The sequence below is a fragment of the Pipistrellus hanaki genome (genome assembly GCF_964339955.1).
Source record: "Pipistrellus hanaki genome assembly, chromosome: 18".
Taxonomy (NCBI): Eukaryota; Metazoa; Chordata; class Mammalia; order Chiroptera; family Vespertilionidae; genus Pipistrellus; species Pipistrellus hanaki.
The window spans coordinates 36,121,839-36,129,016 of record NC_140520.1 but is presented as its reverse complement, the minus strand read 5'-3'; the positions used below and the strand labels follow the sequence as shown (position 1 = coordinate 36,129,016).

The 7,178-nt window shown below is 46.7% G+C and overlaps 1 pseudogene across 1 annotated transcript; it reads right to left on the bottom strand.

Moving 5' to 3' along the window:
* Window positions 1-1,321: 1,321 nt before the first annotated feature.
* Window positions 1,322-6,702, bottom strand: LOC311613013 (histidine protein methyltransferase 1 homolog; annotated as a pseudogene). The gene is made up of 2 exons: window positions 6,693-6,702; window positions 1,322-2,029 (listed from the first exon to the last, which is right to left on the bottom strand). The product of its transcript is annotated as a histidine protein methyltransferase 1 homolog (transcript).
* Between the last annotated feature and the right edge of the window lie 476 nt (window positions 6,703-7,178).

The window sequence follows — 7,178 nt, the reverse complement described above, 5'->3', positions numbered from 1 at the left end:
GAACCATGATAAATGCTCAACATTAGCTGTTAGTATTTAAAAAGCTATTAATATAAACCCTATCTTACAGACGGGCAAACTGGGTTTTAACTCAAGGTATTGGACCCCAAAGCTCACTGTGGTAACGTGCTTCCACCTCTGAGTGATTGAGCTAAACTATCCACATGAGAGGCTGCGCTGTACGTCTTTCTCCTGATTTCATGGCCACAGTCTGTGTCTCAGCTCTTATGCTGCCTGGTTGCTTGGATAGGTGTGTCCCTGTTAGGCTGTTGTCATGGGACTCTAACCAATGCTTTATGCCTCCTCAATTAGCCAACCCTGTTCGCAAGGCTGTTCTACCTTATCCAGTAGGGCAGCTGAAGTACAGCTGTGGCACTTGCAGGGATGGTAGCCTAGTCATAAGCATCTGACTACCACATGTCTTCTCTGTAGCTACACCTGTGCATTTACCTGGTGAGATAAATTATTAGATTATAAATGACTTTCTTCGTATAATAATTATATATATGATGTGTGTGTGTGTGTGTGTGTGTGTATAGCCATATATACATTAGGGACTTATGTATAATATATACAACTTTTAATGATGTGTATAAATAAGTTTATTACTTTCATTTCAGAATAATAAAAGGGTACTAAGAAATATCTGTGACACTCAACCAGCATGGCTCAGGGGTTGAGCATCAACCTATGAACCAGGAGGTCAGTGTTTGATTCCCTGAATTTCCAGCTGTTACTCCCTGGCAGACATCACCCCACTGCTTTTCACAGCCAGATGTTATGTGGGTACCCTCCTTTGTGTTATTGCCCTCTGCTGGGGGGCCCACCTTGGGGATTAGATTCCAGAGTTCTCAATGGCACACCATTCCCCACTCCCCCAGCTGAAATATCTCTCTGGGACCTCAGTTGCTGTCTGTGGGCACCCAGCCAGACCTTTCATGCCTCCGCCTGTCCTACCAGTCTCTATGCAGTCTCCACCTTCAGTCCTCGGGTGTCAGGGTTCTCTCCTGCGAGTTTTCTGTTGATTGTTCAGGAAGTTTTTCTGTATTTTTAATTGTAATTCCAGTTTGTTCCTGGGAGCATGTCCATGTGGCATCCATTTACTCTGCTGCCATTTTTAATCTCTCCTGAGAAAAGCTGTTAAGTAGACCTAAGTTTAGAATCTGGTTCAAGGTGAGAAATGTGATGGGGATCCAATTACTTCCTTGAGTCTCAAGTTCTTTGTCTATAAAATGGAGATATTAATTATAATTCAAAAATTAAATATTCAAAACAAGTTTTTAATTATTGTATTTATTTCACTTAAGATGCTCTGTAGACCTTAACTAGGGTGCTTTAAGGTCATTTCCATTAGGAATCTTTTTAATACTTCATTAAGTTTTTCAAGAGTTCTAGTCTCAGATACATTCCCTTCTTCTACAAACTTCCGAAACAGATGAATACCTCACCAAAATAATGTGCTTTGCTGGCCACATTATTTACTTAACAATGGAATGAATGTTTGGAGCAAAGAAACATAATAATCTGGGTTGTTAAATGGTTTCTGACATGAGAATGAGATTTTTTCAGAGTTTTTCACAGTTATTACAACTTTACAACACTCAGACCACAACCCAGGAAAGGAACAGCACTGACCTAGTTCTTGTGCCACTTTTGATTTCCTGCATCGTTTTACAGCTGGCTTCTTGCCATCATCTTCTTCTTATTCCAAAGTGGAGTTAGCCACCACGTTAGATAAGGCTACTTTGTCAATCACCATACTGTTATAACCTTGAAAATGAACTTCTTTGACTGACCCCTCCCTTGAGTGCAACTATACCCAGCAACCCTGATCCACAGCCGAGATCCAACACCTTTCCCCCAGCAAATTTCATGTGGGACTTTGTGGAATAAGCCAGGAAGCCAAAGGTACATTTCCAGATTGGTAAGCCTCCTCCATGAACACCAGGAATCAGATCGGAGTGAGAAGAAAAGATTTTGGACACTATGCTTTCTTCAGGGAAGTTCTCTTTCAATAAGATGGTTTGCACTGCTGACACATGAATGCACTGGAGAGCTGGTAATGTTTCTATGGCTTTGTTTTCTATGCTCTTTGACAAGTCTCAAGCAAAGCTGTTTTCCATGAGGCTCCAAGTTCCCTGAACTGTTAGCTCCATCGAGTGAGTTCTGTGTGCCTTGAGAGGGAACTGCAGGCCAGGAAGACTGCTGCTCTGGAGAACATCCTGTGTCCTTTTACTTCCCTTTTTGACTTTCTGAGAACGGGGACTCTTTAGGAGGAATTCAGGGTCGAAGCTCCCTCTCCAAGGGGAGTTGATCCATTTTCCCGATGGTCTTCTACAGCGAAATTAGATTGGTAGGTCATCCTAGCCACTGTCATCATTGGATAGAATTGATGACATTGACATAAACCTACCTCATTTATAAACCTGTCTCTGTTATTCAAAGTAGTTTCATTTGGGTCAATTTCTCTTTATGAGCTTATACAGAGTTATAAATATTTAGAGATGTTTTCCAAATGACTTTTTAGAGGTCTTTTTGCTTTTCTTTCAGTTTAACTCTGGGGGGTCGGGGTGGGGAAAATAAATAAAATTGTTATTAGAAATCAAAATGGCACGTTTCTTTTGAAATATAATATTAAACAATAACTCCGCCCCTCTCTCCACCCCATATAGCTAGTTGTTTTTTTAATAAAAGTTGTGAGGGGGATAAAGAGATTTGGAAATGCACAACCCCTCAAGGGTCAACAGCTGGATTAGGGAACGAAGAGTAAAAACAATTAAAGTACAATGGCAACAACTAGAAAATATATGGAGTCCAAATTTTTCGGAAAGAAAATGACAAGCCTAACTCTTGGTGTCTGTTCCTGTTTCTAGTAACAAGAATCCCAAGTTTTTATTTGTTTGTTTGTTTGTTTGTTTGCTTTTGTTTTGTTAAAATATGTGGGTTTTTAAATTTTATTTTAGAGAGTGAGGAATGGAGAGAGGCAGGGGGAGAGAGTAAAACATCAGTGATGAGAGTGAATCATCCCGCACCCCACACTGGGGATCCAGTCTGCAACCCTGGCATGGTCCCTGACTGGAAGTCAACCAACCATGACCTCCTGGTTCCTAAGTCCACACTCAACCACTGAGCCACCTCAGCCAGGCCAGAGGTCACTGGGGTAAACGTGCAGCCCTGTGAAAACTGTGCAGTTCTGCTTGGGTGCAGGCTCATCCACGTGACCTCAGGACACTCAGTGGAGACCAGCAAACCGGCTAGGGCTATAATTAGCATATGGGAGTGGGTGATTTTGGTGTCATCTGTAAAAGTTAGTTTGGTGGCAGAACAAACACAAAATAAGGACACTGAAGGTTTGGAAGCAACCTGTACAGAGTGGAGGCAACCTGACTGAGACTCTTGTCTGTATCTGTGGTGCTAGACCTGCTTCGGGTGGCACAGTTCTGGCAGGTGGGGTCTCTATGCCCATCACACAAGATGCACAAAGGAGGGTCACACGGTTAATGGATAGAAACGTGCCCCTTTGTGCGCGCTGCAGGTCCTGGGTTCAGCCCCAACCCAGAGGTGCAATCTCAAAGACCCCTGGGACCCAGGGATTAAATCTCGGGACCTCTGGCCCGCGCCTCCCAAAAGCAAATCAATGCAACATTTACTGCGACCCAGACCTGGAGATGCCCACAGCCCGCCAAGCTCCCAGCTGGAGCAGAGAAGCCTGACTTGGCCAGGGGAGTGCAGCTAACAGCGCGCACCAGCGAGTCGAGTCCTCCGCGGGCCAGACCAGCCTGGGTTTTCCCAGCCGGCACGGACCCCGAGCTCAGAAGAAATGCAGCCGGCTCCCTCTCTATGGTCCTGACGCTGGCGGGGCGCTCGCAAGGCCTGTCTGGGAAGGCTCGTTTCCGGTCTCGGCGGTGGCGGGGGGGACTTTGAAGTGGCTGCTGGGCGAAAGCGGCTGAGGGAGCACCGGCCCTCAGGAGGACGGACTCACTGGCCCGGGAGCCGTGCGCGGAGCTGCGGGCTGCCCTGCCTCGGCCCCTCCGCCTTCCGCTGACGCGGGCACCCAGAGAGGCGTGCGGGCAGGTGCTGGCCTCTCCGCGGCCAGGCGCGCCCCACCTGTGCTCCATGGCCTGACCCTGGTTCTTGGATGGAGCGAGATGGAGCAGGGAGGGAGGGACGGAGGGCCAGCGTGGGTCGTGCGTCCGGGAGCCGGGCATGCCTGCCTTTGGGACTGCAGGGCTCGCCGAGGAGCCCGCCCCGTGGTGGCGGCCGTGGTAGTGGAGTTTTCGTCCGTCCCCTCGCCTTGGAGGTTTTGGTACTCGTCCCGTGCAATCAGGTGTGAATATTTGTGCACGGAGAGCGGGGGAGGCAAGGACTGGGCCTGGGCTGTATGGTGAGCCCGGACTCTCAGCTGGAGGAGGCAGAGAGACACTGAACTACCCGCCACGGTGGGTCGTGGGTGTGAAGACGCCTCCCAGTGTGAGAACCAAAGGACTCAGTCCTGTCTGGGTGCCAAATCTGTAACAGACGTTGGCGTGCCCGCCCCTCCCGCCTCGTGTCCTGGGCTGCTGGTTAAGAATTTGCTAAATTTTGTTTTGGGTCCATCTGCTGGGGCTGCGATGCTCTGTGCCCCTTGGTCCAGGGGCAGACCTTTCTGTGGTCTCGTGTCTTTTGTGGTTGTAAATATATCTGGAGTCCTAGCCTTTCATGTGAGAAGGAAACTTTTTTTATGCCTTTGCGCTCACTTTCAACATAAAAGTACTTAAAAGAAACAAATGACCTTCACCTGAGAATCTCAACACTGCCATTAGTACACTGCCACTAGGTACCAGGGCCTTTTATTTCAGTCCTCGTGCTGGTATGGAACACCGTCCTCAAGGATTGTGACTTGGGAAACAAAATTCAGTAGCTGTCCCTCTGAAACACACAAAATGGGTCCCTAACATGTATGTATCAGGCAGGTGACAGGCTTTGGAGTAACAAAGATGGATCATGGTTCCTCTGCTCCTCAAACTCGCAGGGGGACTTCAGTCATTGAAAGTCAACATTCCCACCTGGTTTTCGTCTCACACAACATTCAGAAGAACCCAAACTTGTTCTTACCCCAGTTATTTCATGGAAATACAGCAGATCCTCGAATAACAATTTTTTTAAAAAAATCTTCACCCAAGGATATTTTCCCATTGCTTTTAGAGAGAGGGAAAGACAGAAATACCGATGTGAGAGAAACATTGATGGTTGCCTCCTGCACGAGGTCTGGCCGGGGCCAGGGCCAGGAGGAGCTGCAATCCAGCTCCGTGCCCTTTACCAGAATCGAACCCGGGACCCTTTGGTGCACAGGTGGAAGCTCTATTCACTGAGTCAAACTGGCTAGGGCTCAACAATTTTGTTTGAAGGAACTTAATTCTTGTTTATATCAATTAGTCTATGGAAAAGTTGGTTTCATTACACAAAGTATTGCTTTCACCCTACCAGACCGCTGTACCGATTTTTCCGTAATTTCTTAAGTCACAGAGCCTCTGGACTGTTAGATAAGGCTTCACTGTTAATGGTTTCACAGATCTCAGAGCCGCATATCCATCCAGTCAGCAAGTTCTGTTGTCTTGAATCCACACATCTCCATCCCCAGTTGCTACCACTTTATTCCAAACCCCCATCGGCTCCATCCTGGACTCTTCCTAACAGTTTCCTCATGTCCTCTTACAATCCACTAGAGGCCCGATGCATGAAATTAGTGCAAGAGTAGGCCTTCCTACCCCAAACGCCAGCACTGGCTACCCCCTGGCACCTAGGACCTGGGCTTCCCTCCAGCCGCCAGCAGGCACCCAGGTCCCAGGCTTCCCTTGCGGCCTGGGCTTCCCCAGAAGGTCATCCAGAACGACGTCTGGTCTAATTAGCATATTACACTTTTATTATTGTAGACGCTCCAAAATAGTTGAGAGTGAAGGATAAAACATGTCATTTCCTTTTTTATACCTCCCACACACACACACCCCGCCCAATGTCTTCTTAACAAATCTATACTAATATAGAGGATTATGCAAATTGTCCAGGATGCCATCATGTAATAACCAATCAGGACTGGGGCAGGGCCATGGTGGAGAGCTCTCAGCACTCCTGCGCTGGGGTTCCAAAGGGTGCAGATAGGAAGGGAGAGCAGATGGGCAGTTAGGGGAATCAGGCCATGAGGGCAGAGCAGTTAGGGCCATCAAGCTGGCAGGGGAGCAATTAAGGGCATCAGGCAGGCAGGCAGGTGAGTGGTTAGGAGCCAGTGGTTCTGGATTGCAAGAGGGAATTCCGGATTGGAGAGGGTGCAGGCCTGACTGAGGGACTCTCCCACCCCCACCCCCATACAAGGATTTCATACACCCAGCCTCCAGTTAGAAATAAAATCCAAACTTTCCTTCCAGGCCCCATGTGGTCCAGCCTTGCCCTTTCCTCCCGCCTGGCTCACTGCATCCCACCCACGAAGGCAGGAAGCTTCCGGCCTGGTCTCCATGCCTGCTGGTCCCTCAGCTCTTGCTCTCCAGCCCGTTGTGCAGCTCATTGTGCAGGGCTTGGCTCAAATGTCACCTCACTTGGGCCCTTTGCAGAGCCCACAATTTTAGGTGGTTCCCCCAAACCCAGCCAGCAACATTTTCATTACTTTGTCTGTTTGGTTTTAAAAGAATACATCAACCGCAGGCTTGTTTATTTCTCACTTGCCCTCATATCACCGCAAAGTTCACAAAAGCAGGGTTTTGTTTTCACCGTGTTATCCCAGTACCTCGAACAGTGCCTGACACATACTAACTAAGCATTGCATAAAGGGCTAAAAATATATTATTTAAGTGCTTGTAAGTCTCATTAGACAGTATTTCTTTTCAACACAATTTTCAGCAAATTAAAGTTTGCAATCCACGGTTCCATCACTGGAACATAATTATTTTAATGTTTTGTACTTTACATATGATTCTCGTCTTCACCTGCTTGTCTTCATAATCATAACATGTTTCATTTTTGAAGAGGCTAGATTTAATTTTTAGCTTTGTTGAAAATTTTGCATAAGGCAACTTCTATCTTACCAGACTCAAATAAGTTAATGACTATGCCTCATTTTGAATGCTTCTGTTAAAAAAAAAAAAAATTATACATATATATATATATATATATATATATATATATATATATATGCAGCATTAAGTTTT